General features: G+C 36.0%; 1 long non-coding RNA gene across 1 annotated transcript in view; it reads left to right on the forward strand.

The window, feature by feature from the left end:
• The window catches only part of LOC128247339 (uncharacterized), a 35,775-nt gene extending 28,934 nt beyond the window's left edge, over positions 1-6,841 (forward strand). Inside the window, exons 2-3 of the long non-coding RNA XR_008263727.2 lie at positions 2,443-2,608; positions 4,164-6,841. This is a non-coding gene — a long non-coding RNA (uncharacterized LOC128247339). The remainder of the gene's footprint in view (positions 1-2,442; positions 2,609-4,163) is intronic.
• Positions 6,842-15,720: the final 8,879 nt, after the last annotated feature.

Genomic DNA, 15,720 nt, shown 5'->3' on the forward strand with positions numbered 1-15,720 from the left:
GGTAGTGTCTCCAGTATGGAGAGCTACGCCAAGGCCACTGCGGTGAGGAAGCCAGTTGCCGCTGGAAACCAAGTTAATCAAGTTGGATATGGAGGAGGTGACCAGAAGCAGGAATTTGATAGAAGACTCGTACAAATTGTGTCCCCCAAAAGAGACTAAAGGAAATAAGACTCTGAGGACAGTAGTGTATCGTACACAGGCTGTCGAAACCGGTAAAATTGAAATGGTGACGGAAGAAGAAATCGTGGAGTTCCTGGGTGAAATTGTCATTGAAGCCACGTACATCAACAGAGGAAGAAAGTTCAGTACGGTTGAGGTGAGGTTCGCCACTATAGAAGACGCAACCAAGCATGCAACCAACATATTAAAAAGTGAGAAAATATCATTGCTACCAAGCTATAGAGGAAGAAGAAGTGTAAAAATATGAATTCCCAGAGTTACACCAGATATTAAACCAGAGTGGAGGGTTGCAACAGTGCTGGCTGCAACCAAGCAGGAACTGGAATTGGGACCAATGGCGAAAACAATGGTGGGGATTTGGACTCGAAATGTGGCTTTTTGCCATATTCGAGGACATAGAAAAAATTCCCTACCAGATAGAAGTAGAGGATGAGAGAATGCTAAATGTTGTTGTCGAGGGAAGGAAACCAAATTGTTATATATGCGGGGAGAGAGATCAGATGAAGACCAAATGCCCCCTATATGAGTTCACACAGCCACTGCAAGAGAAAGCACAAACAGAGGAGGAAAGAATTGTAGACCACACTGAGGAAATAAAAGAGAGACAGAAGTGTGAAACAGAGAAGACAAAGGAGAAGAACGAAAATGGAGCTACTAACCCTAAACGCGAAGGAAAAATAAGTCAAAGGAACGGTCAACAGAAAACAAAAAAAAATGAGATAAAAAAGCCAGAAACTAATAATGTACAAGAAGAGGAGGAGAGAACGGATAAAGATGTGAATTGCGAGAATTGCGAGCAGATGGAGAGAAAAGTCAAGAGGTTGGGAAAAATAATAAGAGTGAAAATGCCAGAGAAATGTGCTGAAAAATGCATTTTGATACGTGAGGAAAGATGCTGGGAGTGCATAAAAGAACTTAGTGAAAACATAATAACGAAACGGATATGGTTGGTGGAGACACCACCCCCTAGAACTGATTATTTGCAATTGTTAAGGACGGACGTAACAATGATTAATGGAAGAAAGGTAAGGCGAGTGTTTGGATTTTTTGAGTAACAAAACCGTTAAAATGTTTACATGACGTTGAACATAAAAGTGAAAAACTGGATAAATGTAACCACCCGACTTCGGGGATCGAGTGGACATTGCGCCTCATTTTTTTCATTCTTGCATATTATCATTTTATTTTAATTACTCCGATTTTATGTTTGCGTTTTGTGATGTCTTAAAAAATCCTTTGTATAGCTCTTTATGGGTTATAAAGAAATCGGTATTTCGTCTGCCATTACGTTCTGAGTTCAAATTCTGTCGAGGTCGACTTTGTGTTTCATCCTTTCGGGGTCGATTAATTAAGTACCAGTTATGCACTGGGGATCGATGTAATCGACTTAATTCATTTGTCTATCCTTGTCTGTCCCCTCTATGTTTAGCCCCTCGTGGGTAATAAAGAAATAAGAAGTACGAAAGATAACGTCGACCTTAAGCGACTTAGCTAAATACAGCAATGTACGTCAACCGCTTTATAGCCCTTTCAAACCACCCCCTTTCCTTCACCTATATATATATTATACTGTGCTAAAAAGAGCAATAGATAGGGTGAATATGCTGAACAGGCGAAAAAAAAGCCTCTGGTATTTAGTTACAGTCCCTTACATTCCGAGTTTAAATCTTTCAATCCTCCGATGTCAAAACAATGCGCACTATTTTTTTTGTTATTGAACTCCATGTTAGTTCTCATTGTGCTGACTTATGCACCGAGGGTGCTCCAGCTGTGTCCATCATGTGCATTTAGATACTTAAGATTACATTCTTTAGTGTGCAATCAGTTTCACTAAGGCGTCAGAGGGTGCCGAGCAAACAGTAACAACTTTATACCCAGAAAAGGAACTCATAAAAACCAAATTTATACAATGAGATGAGTAACGCTATGATTTCTATAGATAAAGACTGTCACTTTTAGCTGTAGATTTTAAACTTTTGGAATTCATCGTTTCTTTTCACCGGAGGGTGTTTTATAGACGCCCTAACTCCCGATATAGTTATAAATATTTTTATCGAACAGAAGCTTTTTTTTGTTTTTTTTTTAAGTAGTTCATTGTCCATAAAATGTTATCGTATAACAATCAGTATATACCACCTTTTAAGATATTTGCACAAGTTAAAGCCGCCCATGTTAATATTTCTAAGAAGACTTATATAACGAAATTGCTTTAGACCTTGACGTATAATTGTTTCTGCTCACTAATAACATTTTCCATTGTAGACACAAGGCCTGAATTTCGGGAGGAGTGGCTGCGTTCATTACATCGCCTCCTGTGCTCAACTGGTACTTATTCTATCGACCCCAGAAGAAGGAAAAGTAAAGTCGACCTCGGCGGAATTTGATCTCAGAACGGGAAGCCGGACGAAATGCCGCTAAGTATTTTCCGGTGTGCTAACGATTTTGCCATCTTGCCACATTCTGCTCAAAAATAATGGTTTCAAATTTGGGAACAAGGCCAATAGTTTAGGGAGAGGACGTAAGTCGTTTACTGCGATCCCAGTGTTCAACTAGTACTTATTTTATCGACCCTGAAAGGATGAAAAGTCTAAAAGACGCTGCTAATAAGGTGCTCACGCTCACATTAAGAGCTTTAGATCGATAAAGGTCACCGACATATTGAAAGTATTTTGACGCGGTTGCAATATAATAACAAAACTGTGATGTTGATAGACGATTCAAAAGTAACTCATCAATGAATGATGTCAATAGCGGACATCAAACGAATGTTAACCAATCTTAGAGAAGACTATATGGCACATATTCATTAAGAGTTATCATTATGCCTTTATTAGGCTGCGAGCTAGTAGAATCGTTAGCACAGTCCTTGTCGGCATTTCTACTATTATGCACGTTCTAGGTTCAAATCCCTAGCAGGTCACATTTATCTATCATTCTTACGGGGTCCATAAAATAAGTACCAGTTGAGCACTGGGGTGAATGTAATCGACAAGCACCGCCCCCGATATTGCTGGTCTTGCACCAAAATTTTAAACCGCTATTATACCTTCATCGCAAATAATTTGTCTGCATATTTTTATATCTTGAACATCAGGGATTCGTGGTTTGTTTGATTTTTAATTATTACAAATATATTTTCCTTTCTTTCAAACAAATAAATTTAGGTGAGCACTTGTTTAGCAGCATTTCTACCTGTTTTACAATTTGATTTCAAATTCTGTCGATATTGATTTTGCCTTTCGTCCTCTAGAGCAGGGGTTCTCAGCCATTTTTTACCTATGGACCCCTTTGACTACTATTTTTTTCTGGTGCCCCCCCCCCCCTCAAGCCATTCGATGTTTAAAAACTAGTTTTATAGAAACTTCTTTCAAGATTCCTTCATTGTTTTTCCCGCATTAACTTGTGTAGGTTGATCTCTGTAAAAAGCATTGCTGTTTCTTGCAATTTATGTGAATACATGCATCGGAAACAAAAATTTGCCAGTGATCCTTAAAATGCTATTCCCAATTTACTATTTCGTTATGTGGACCCCCTAAATTCTTATACGGATCCTCGGGGGCAGTATGGATCCCGGTTGGGAACCACTGCTCTAGAGTGTCAATAAAATCAATACCTGTCAAGCTCTGAAATCGTTGTCATTAACTAACCACCAACCCCAAAATTTTAGACCTTGTGCGTATAAAAGAAACCTTTGTTATTTTGTATGTGTGAAAATTAATATATTTCACTTGTAGTTTTAATGTATGAATATATATTTTGATTGTATTTGTAGTTAAATGTTTATCCTTAAAATGTTGATACTGATAGAAAACCGTTTTAAATTTTCAAATCGGAGCCAAAAGGTAGAGAAGATCCATTATGCATTTTCTGATAAAGAAGATTTAAAATGGATCTTCTCTACCTTTTGGCTCCGATTTTACTAAAGATTTTAAACTGATGTAGTTTCATGTTTTAATTAGTAAAATCAAATTAATATTTTACAGAAATGAGTAAGAAAAGATTCTAACCTTTGAAGATCGAAATATTTGTTAATGTTAGCCAATCACAAGACTCTTTTATTGGCATATCGAAAGATGCAATTTCATCTATTGGATAAGAACAGGAAAATATTACGAAACTTAACCTTGACGAAAGAAAAATATTACGAAACTTAACCTTGACGAAAGAAAAATATTACAACTTGATATATAGATATAAATATATATAATTTAACGTATGAAAATTGCTAACTAAAGCTTTTAAATAGAAATATATATTCATACACTTCAAATGCAAGCGATGTCTATTTATATAGTTACAGTGACACCATTTTCACTGCCGACATTCCCTGTAGCGCTACAGTTCGAACGAGAATTGAACTTGTGCCAAATTAAGTGAAAGTACCGACTGTTTGGTGTCTTAACTATTCAAATAACCCAGCTTGACAAATATCTTATTCTTGGGCAATTTACCTGCTAGCGAATTTGGCAGACATGCCTCGGTATGATATCACATGACATATATTTGAGGTAACAAGGTAAACGAAGCTAATAGAGTTCTTAATGCCTAAGATTTCAATTAAAGAAAAAAGAAAAATACTTTGCTATTCATTCGCGTCTGACATAAGGGAAGAACGACGTTGTAGAAAATTTCAAGAAATTTAGATTTGCTTGATTCCTTATCAGTCAACTTCACTATTTTAATCTCTCGCAACTCATTCTTTACATTTTAAGATGAACAATATGAGAATATTACTCATCATAAAAATACACACTGCTATGTCTTCTTTATTAGGATAAGAATCACTATAGCAGCGCTACCACATACGCCTCTACATCTTAAATGTGAAGCGAGTCTAACAGTGAATACGAGGAGGTGCTGAAAAGTTCCTGGCTTTAAGGGTCTCACGAAAGGCCTCGTATGAGACCCAAACGTTCGAGTTCTTTACAGGACTTAGAAAAACTGGAGGACTCTTGTGATAAATGTGTGAATCTGAGAAGGGAATATGTCAAATAAAATAATAATTAACTCATCTTCCTGTATTTTCTTTTACCCAGAGTCAGGAACTTTTCGGTACCCCTTCATATATGCCATATAGTATTGTGCTATGGATTGAGACCATCAGCCTTCATCTCATGAATCGAATTTCTATTCTTCGATATTCTGACTGAAGTATTTGCATATTTCTATACAGAAAATTGTGATTCTACCCAGGACTTGATTTTAAATAGGGGGAGGGGGGCCAGGGGCACTTACAATTCGATGTGAACTATCATATACAAGGATTACAATCTTGGAAAATTAGCAAATTTAAATCTCAAAACTCATCTATCGCATGTAATAGTATTTGGTGAGTTAGCAGAGAAGGTTTAAATACCCAACTGAAAATGTCGCTTTATAGATACACTTTTCAAAATTCAAATTTTTTTATCACTTATTCACTTGTAGTGTTTGACTTTTCCTTCTTTATGAAAAATACATTGAATTTGGGAAGAGGGGTAATATTGTTTTTTTTTTTTTTCTTTAACGCGAGTTGCAATTGCTTCAGAATGTAGAATACAATAAAATGAAAGAAAATTACGAAAAAGAAAAATGTATAATTTTCGTGGTTGTTATATTGTTCCAACAGTACGATGAGTGTGGTTGTGTGAGGGGAGAGACAAACATTTAATAGACATGGGTCCGCATTAGTATAGTTGCATTAGAGCTTGGTCACACGTCAATGCAACTATATTTAGAAACACTCTCCTGATCCTTAATTAGGATCATCGCTCGCTTTTCACAACCTGTTTTATAGTGATCCGTATCGGACTTAAAAGGATCAATAAGAACTTTCTCTGCCAATGACTTCTGGTTACACCTTCTAGGTGCTTCAAATGTGGCCTGAAGGGACACATAAGAGCGAACTGCTCTACACCACCCAAAATGGTAGAGGAAAGACGGCCTCCACCACGAGAGGACACAAGAAGTGGAAAAGGAAACTCCAGAAGATAAGTAATGGGAAACGGCCGTGAGGAGGAAAAAAAGGAAAAGAAAGTAATTATGAACCCCAACCCATCCAGGGCCCATCCGCTCCCTTGCCACCTCACCCTACCCATACAAACACCAAACCTACCCAATCCCCTCCAACAAGAAAACAGGAAAAACATACAAACACACACGATGATAATAAGATTCCCCCCCCCCTGTTTGCTTCGCTTGCGTTCTGTATGAGAACGCGGGAGAGGACATGTTTACAAGGCTGAACGAGTGGAAGGATATGGCGGAAGTAGAATTCGTAGATGAGGATAGTGAGACTACGATGTGTTATTTGGCAAGCAAAGAAGAATGGGAAATAATAAAGAAGAATGATAAAGGCATTGATTGGTGGAAAGTCATCGGCGATAGAGACAAGTTGCCGAAAAGGACTAATTATACTGAACTAAAAGAGGACTATGGAATTCACCTGCTGGATTTAAGGTACTGAAGGACAAAACGGTATCAATGTAACCACTCGACGTCGGGGGGGGGGGGGGTCGAGTGAGCATTTCGCCTCATTATATCATCTTTTTCATAATTCATTTTTTTCTTTTATTTTGTTTCTTTCTTTATACCTCCATTTTATAATTTTAGTTCCCCGATGGTGTTTGTCCCCTTCTATGTTTAGCCCCTCGTGGGTAATAAAAAATATGACTTCTGGTTACACCTTCTTTCATTAAATTCATCTGAATGGTCATTCAGGTACTTCTGCGAATGTATAAATCTTTGCAAAATGTAAAAACTAATCACTACCTACATTTCTACACAATGTACTGAGTGCTCTTTTCTTGTTTCCATGCATGCCTGCCGATCTATTACCTACCTACCAACCTACTTACCCACACGCACATATATATATATAATTTTCAGGATACGATAAAACTGGGTTATTTAAATAACAAAGGCGCCAAAATAGAGCCGTTGATAGCACTAACATATACACACACACGTACTTACTAAAGTAATTACCACACACGTAACGTTCCCTGTGTTGGATTTGGAACCTGTAGTCGACCGTGAAATTCCAAGAAGTATTCGAAAAATACTAACAGATTCGAGACGGATTTATCCCTCCAGTTATGCATACGCTCACAAGCATTGACCAAAATACACAACGTGTACGCGAAATCACACATAAGAACACTCATGGCACATATTCCACAGTCGACTACAGGTTCTAAATCCAACCCAGGGAACGTTCCGTGAGTGGTGAAGTATAAACAATAACATGCTTTGAAGATCTTAATTTACCTTAAGAAAACTATTTTTTTACATGATGTAATAGTTTTGTTCATCAATAAAGAACAACTGTGAAATTGCTGTAGTGAACCCCAACCCATCAGAGATGCATTATGTTATATCATGATATATTATTTTATATTATATCATATGTGTGTGAGTATGTCTCTACGTGTGAATGTGTCCGTACGTGTGAGTTTGTGTGTTTTAGTGAGCCTTTGTAGACGATAAGTCTTTTGAATATTAAAATGCTAAAAAGAATTTCAACAGCAAAATCTGCCGCCATCGTTTTAAAAAGACCGAAGTGGAATTATTGCAGACTTTGCTATTTCCAATAACAACAGATGGATCTGAATGCTGCTGTCTTTAAAGACTGATAAAAATAAACTTTTCAAACTTGGTATAATAGCAGAATCAAAGAATTAGCTGGACAGAATTTCAAATCAGTATATGTTGGACCAAACTGAAAGTGAGTAGAGGCTTGTAAAAGAACTGAGTAAACAAAAACATTGATGCTTTTAGCAAAACATAAGGACAAATAATCTGCAAAAATTATTGGTCGCTGGAAAAGGTCAGTGAAAATGTCCAAGAAGTGTTCGAAAATACTAACAAATTGGAGATCTGGCAATTAATAAGAGCAACAATATATATATATTTGATGTTATCGTACGTTAAATTCAACTTGCGTTGAAAGTCAACAGACAGAGTTTGCTTTAGAAGCGTTGAGATCTATTGAAAGATACAGATAAAGAAATAATGTTATTCTCAAACGCAGAATAACGCAAATAATATAGCATGAACAAGATAAACTATCCATATTTTGCAGAAAAATCTGTCGGCGGCCAGCCATGAGACTGGAACTCACTTCCCTGTGATTACGCATCGACCATTAAGCTAAACTACCCCAAAGACAAATTCTTCTGCAAATTTTTTTTCCGATTGGGCGTATATTGTGGATGATGATGAGTAAAAATAGGATAAGATCTTAGAACAATATAGTCAGAATTTAAGATAGTAAATACTGAGAAATATATTGACGGAAATGTGATTTCGAAAATAGGAGGAAGGAAGTAAAATTATGAGGTGTGGTTAGCGATTAAATAGATTTGTACTTTATTTTATCAATTTCTCAGCAAGACTTGAACTCAGATGGCGCGTATCAAAACGAAGTACTACAGAGCATTATTTCTGGCCTGTAATGATTCTGCTGATCCAGGCCTTATAACGACGAAACTATATCAATATTCAGCTAAATGTATAAGGCGATGAGCTGTCAGGAACGTTGGCACGCCGGGCGAAATGTTTAGCAGTATTTCGTCTGTCTTTACGTTCTGAGTTCAAATTTCGCCGAGGTCGACTTTGCCTTTTCATCCTTTGGGCGTCGATAAGTTAAATATCAGTTCCAAACTGGCATCGATCAAATCGACTGGCTCCCTCCCCCCAAAATTTCAGGCCTTGTGACTAGAGTAGAAAAGAATATTCAGCTAACCATACGAATTATTCTCAGATATAAATAGCACAACACAATTTTGTAATCGATACATTGTTGAACAAAATGTTTTTACGCTTTTAGCTCAAATCTTGTTGCAGTCCTCCTTGACCTTAAAATAGGGTAGCAGTTATGTGCTCTCTCGAATGACTCGATTATATTGGGTTGAGAATAATTTACGAGCATTTGTTTTTGTTTGTTTGTTTTTTTTCAAATTTAAAAATTCTCGCAGAAATAAAACGCGTTGGGAAATGTTTGATTTTGTTTGAAAGAGAATTTTTAGCTCTACAAGATAGTGGGTTTTTATTTTTTCATTTTATTGATTTTTGTGTATTTTCAGATCATTAAAATGGAATCTCAAGTGTACAAAACTGAGCATTTTCGACACCATATACTTTTTGCATTTAATCGAGGTGTTAAGCCCGCCGAAGCTGCTCGTGAGATTTGTGCTGTATATGGAGAAGTTGCAATGCCCCAAAGTACCGCCCGCCGTTGGTTTCGCGCTTCAAAAATGGGAATTTTTTTTACTTCAAGGATCACACACCGATCGGCCAACTGAGTTCAATGATGAGCGATTGAATCAACTTCTTCAGGAAAATCCACGTCAAACGACAAGAGAATTGCCGTTGAAGTTGGATTGTTCTAAAAACAATGTGGTGAACCACTTTCACTCAATGTGCAAGGTTCATCGAAATCAATTCCCAATACGTACTGGGGAGGGCGTGCAGGTGGTAAGGTTAGGATTTGTGTTAGAAATCGGTATTTTTGTTGTCGTTTTTGTTTAGACCTACCTATCATAAGGAAACAAACTTATGTTCAAAATAACTTTCCTGATTTTATTTATTATATACTAGTAACCCAAGATCACATCATTCAACGTGTGTTTTGAAAGATTTGAGAGCGATTTGCCTCATATTTCTATTCGATAAGACGACTATATAGAAGTTTCCAACTGGAGTGCTAAATTAACAGAATCGTCGAAACGTCGGATAAAATTCAAATAATGCTGTGGTCGAGTTTGTATCAGTCCTAGCGGATTTGCTAGTTTGAAGCTGGGGTCGATTTAATCGACTATCCCCTCTCCTTTAATTTCTTGTTTAGTACCAAAGATACAAATTGATATTCTTGAATAAAGTGTTGTGATGAATAAGCAGAATGGTGGAAGGACGGCAGGTATATTTATCCTTAACTAATTTTTTAAGTGATTTTAGTTCAAAGTCTACTGTAGTAAATATTGTTTTTACCCTTCCATAGCAGATAAAAATATGGGACCAATGAAACACTGGAGTAGAAATATTCAGTTACATCCATCTCCTTAAATATATACACTTTTTCCTAATGTAGAAGCCGATATACTTGTTTCTCGATGATTTTATGAATTACAATTTTTATCAGATCATCTTTAGTGAAGGCGTTTTTTTCTAGATCAGATCTATTTTAGATCATTTGTATTTAGATTCTGCTGTATAGCCAACTTGAATGTGGAATGCATCCAACAGGTCGAGCCTACTTGAAATACACACACACACACACACATACATATGTGAAGTATGTATATGTACATAAGGTTTGAAATGTCGAAAGGTCGTTCATATCTCATTTCTTTTACTTCTCTTTGGTAAAGATTATCATCCAAAATGTTAGTTCTACTTCCTTTAATTTGGCGGATTTATTTTCAATTATCTTTTCTTTTTTATCTTTTACTTCTTTCACTCTTTAGAGTGTGGCTATGCTGAGGCACTGCCTTGAAAGATTTTAGTCTTCTTTTTGCAGACAAGCTAAGTTACGGGGACATAAACTCACTAACACCGATTGTCAAGCGGTAATGGAGGACAAATCTAGACACACAGACGAACACATCGATATATATTGATGTGACGGCCTTCTTCCAGTTTCCATCGAACAAATCCACTCACAAGGCTTGGTCCGCCCGAGACTATAGTGAAAGACATTTGGCCAAGATGCTAGGCAGCAGGAGTGAACCCGGAACTATATGGTTGGAAAGTAAATGTCGTGCATTATTTACTAACTTACATAATTCTATTCATTTTTTTTCTGTTGTTGCATGAATTTTACTTGCGTGTATAAGCATACATATATAGACACAAACATACGTTTCCATACAGACATATGTCATGCATACAGACTGTCAAAAACCCATATGTATATTAAACACACACACAAGATCCACGCTCATAAAGAAACGCTTCCCCGTTTTGTTAAATTCTGTTTTGCCCAAAGCTCTTGCATACTCTTCATTCATCTCTTGCCTTCTCTCTCTAATTTCTTTCCGTTTGAAACACTTTTCTCGTGGTTTCTGACTGCCACAGTCAAACAATCACTTGGTTCCAAATATGATATTTGAAAAAATATTTTTTAGTATTGGGATGGATTGAGTGCTAGCTTTCAACAGCGTTGTGTAAAATTGAATCAGATATTACGGTAGATTTGGGGTGGAATGTGTTATAGTGTTGCGGTTGAGTTCGGCTTTCTTAAGTGATATTTTCAGGTAGATTAGGAGTGATATTGGGGGATATTTTGGAGAAAATTACTTGATTAAAAATAGAAGAAATCTAAGAAAAGTACATTTTATGTGTGAATACTGCATTCCCTTATTTAACAGAACCAACTTATATTTGTGTGTATGCGTGTGCATGTATTTATGCTATGTGCACACGCGTACACACACACACAAACACACATATAAATGGAAATAGTGCATATGTGTATATCTATATATCTATATATATATATATACTATAGATCTATTGCGTATATTCTTACCTTACGTTCTCTCTCTCTCTCTCTCTCTCTCTTTATTCGTGTCTTTATGAGAGCATACATATTTGTGTGTCTGTGTGGGAGTGTATGAATATATATATATGTTTGTGAGTCTTTATCGATCACGACAAGTTAAATATATTTTACTTTTAATTTAATTTATTTTGTGATAGCTATTATACGTTTATTTTATACGTTATACTTCGAACATTAAACAGCAACACAGACACACATGCACATGAATAGAACTCTGTGTGCGTATGTATATATATATACACACAACTATACATATATACATACTAACACTGGTGCATTTAGATCTTAGAAAAAAACATTAAGTGATAAATACTCTCAGAATTCAAAGAAATAGAGGCTTTTATGTTTTCATATGTAAGATAGCGATTGATGTTGCATTCATCTTGGGAATTGAACTATCTGCTCGTGTCTTTAAATGTGTGATTATAAGTGCCGTGTACCATCTTATATGTATATCTATATAACTGTGGGATTATGTGTGCGTGTATATGTATTGACTACTTTGTATAATCTTAGGTATGTCTCAGTGTCCTTATGCGAAAGTATGAGATTCTGCGTATGAATTTATGTTTGTTTGTTTTTTTACGGAAATGTATGTGAGCTTATGGGTGTTTGTGCATATATGTATATATGCATTATTTTGTATCTGTGTGACCTGTGTATTGTCCAGACATCAAGTGCTACACACTATAAAGTTTGTTAACTAGCATTTACGATCAAGCTAAATGTCATCGCATAACATGAAGACCTGATAGTTTAGCTGGACAACATCATTTCTCTTTCATTAGCTCAGCTATGAGCGTAAGTAGTATATTGATATTTTACAGATACTTTGGAGACTTTATTTATACTTGCACAAATACACGTAAATACGCACTTTGATGTGAAGACTAGCATACATATGTATTTATTAAAGTGCAGCATATAATTGTGCTAAGTAGAGCGTTCTCCAGACTGATGTCATCGAATGATATCCATGTGAACAATTCTCTATTTAGCATGAAACGTTATTTCTCAGGAAATAGAAAAGTTTGTATGTTCCATTAACACACACACACACACACACACACAAGCACTCATCGAGATCGAGAAAAATATTGATTACTGTCATTTTTATTCGTGAAACAAATTAAGATACATACATATACACATGCATTTTCCGTGTGCTCGCACACACACACACACACACACACACACACACACACATATATATATATATATATACATATATATATATATATATATATATATATATATATATATATATATCCACCCCTAGGGGTCAGCCACATTTAAGTGGCAATATACTACACTTTATCGTGCAGTTACTGTTAATACTTCATTTAGAGAATTAACATTGCTTATATATATATACATGCTTATGTTTGGATGTGTCTATATATTGTTTCACAAATAGCAGTAGTACTTAGGTTAACATTTCGGGTTACTCCGATTTCCTCGAAGTCACTTGTTCAAAGAACAGTTTTATTTGACCGCTAATAACGGTATAAACATTTGATGAAAGCAAAATGTACGAAAATTTAATATTCGAAATATTCAAATAAATGAATATTTATATGACTGTTGAATAACATATGAAGCGTAAGCAAAACTTGAAAATACTCTGGTTCTCATTGAGTAGATGGAAATGAGAAAATATATGTGTGTGTGTGTGTGTGTTTGTTTGTGTGTGTGTATTTATTTGTGAGTATGTGTGTGTGTGTTTAGACAATTTAAAAAAAAACATGCTATATCAATGGAAACGCGAAATAGAAAGGAAAGATGGTAGAAAGGCAGACGATAAGTGATTAGGGAAAGAAAGAAGCCAACAAACAGACAAAGAAAGAAAGAAACAGAATGAAAGAAAGAAAAAGGAAACAGTGAGAGGAAAGATGATGGTGATAAGATGTGACAATTCATATCCTTCATCGTCAGTGAAATACAACGTCAATATCGAGATGTATAAACATGCATACTAAGGAAACAACGCTTTAGTTTTTTTCTACTCAAAAACATGTTTAGATGTAACATTTAAATGAGCTTTTATGCGTAAGTAACTAAAATGAACCTCACTTTTGAGCTATCTTTAAGAAAGTTCTTGCATGAAACCATGTTTTTATTCTTAGGTAAAACTTTTTTGAATATGGGCAAGGTTGTGTAATACTCTTGGCTTCCAATAAATTCTTAGAGTTTATTAAAAATTCAGAGGTGATTAGATTGTATTGCTAAGTCATCATGCTTAGTCATGAAGCAAAAATTGGTTTCAGTGTGGGTTCTGCATGACTGCTAGCGCTGTATCATTTAAGAAAAGCTTCGAAATTCTTCAGAAGAACAAGGAACAATAGAGGAGAAATTTGGTGCAGTTCCAGTCCTCATTCATATAGAAGTCATGTGCCGTATCGCTAAGATACAGGGGCGTAAACACACCAACACTAGTTGTCAAATGGTGATGGGAGGACAAATACAGACATGGATATATATATATATGCATACATATACGACGGGCTTCTTTCAGCTTCAGTCTACGGAATCTACTCACAAGGCTTTGGTCAGCCCGAGGCTATAGTAGAAGATACCGGCCCAAGATGACACGCAGTGGGACTGAGTCCGGAACTCTGTGGTTGGAAAGCAAAGTTCTTACTACACAGCCACTCCTGCGCCTATGTGGGAATTTTTTCCGAGTATATTCCAGTACTCAGTCTCACATCCACTAAATAACATGCTAAAACAACAAACAGGGAGAGAGAAAAAAAGTCAGAATGAAAATGCATTGGAAATCGTAGTTTTTTACCACAATTTTGCAATTTGCTCCTGAACACGAAATTTATGGGCTTAGAAGTAAAATTTACCCCTCCTCCCGAGGTTGTTTCTAGGGTAATCTAATCGAAATGATTAAAAAAGCAAGATTCCATTCTTCCACAAACATTTTGAAAACCGTCTTAAAAAGGGTAAGTCACAATTTTTTTTTTTCATTCTGGCAAAACAGTGAATTTTTATGAGACAGATATATTATATCAGATTAAGCCAAAAATTTTTTTCGGATTTTCACATGGTATTTGGCAATTTGAATATTAATGGTGTATCAATAATTTGATACAACTTGTTGTCCATTCGTTGCTGGATAGTTTATTCTTATTTTCATATGCAACATATAAACATTAATTGTTGCTTTGAATATGAGTGGTAAAAAAATTGCTATTAGAGTCATTTTACGCTCCCTGTGGGTGCAAGAGCAGCGGTAAAAAAAAAATGATGTAGAATGCCCTGGAACTGTCAACGAACGTGTGACAAAACACTGGTTCAGAAGTATCATGTAAGGTGACATCAACCCTGAAAACAAACCAAGATCTGTTATGGAAGAGGAGGTCAAGCTTGAAATGGCTGAACAGCCAGGCACAAGCACTTGTACATTGTCCGCACAACTTGATCCTTCCCAACGTACAATCAGTCGACATCCGTACGCTTTGCAATGAGAAGAGATGCTGTCGAGAAGCTCCTCTACGACGAATGAGATTAACTGCAACTGACTGTATAGACGTTTGTCCATACGAATTATCGATGTTTCGTACTAACAGACAGCTTGAAGTATTATGCATTGACTGGCATTTATATATAATGATATTAATTCTTAAAGACTGGTTCATTTTGATTTACTTTGTGTATATACTGTTTTTTTATTTATACAAATATTGAATAGGAATCTTTATATCCCACTTATCCTGAATATACTTTAAGAATATCATAAAACTGCACTATTTGTCCTAAAATAACAACTCGTATAGACGTGTAGTGCTGCATCTCGACGGTGTGTCCACACGACAAATAGCCCAGTTTTATGGCTTTCTTAACAACGTCTGAACGAGATACTTTCTCTGGACAAATACTGCAGTTTTATGGTTTTCTAAGATTATTTCTGCGTTAAACAGGTTATAAGAATTGTCGTTTAGTACTAATACTGTTTCCGTCACTAACAACTAACACAAATATTGTTATAGAGC

Source organism: Octopus bimaculoides, chromosome 3 (genome assembly GCF_046866305.1).
Source record: "Octopus bimaculoides isolate indiv1 chromosome 3, ASM4686630v1, whole genome shotgun sequence".
Taxonomy (NCBI): domain Eukaryota; kingdom Metazoa; phylum Mollusca; class Cephalopoda; order Octopoda; family Octopodidae; genus Octopus; species Octopus bimaculoides.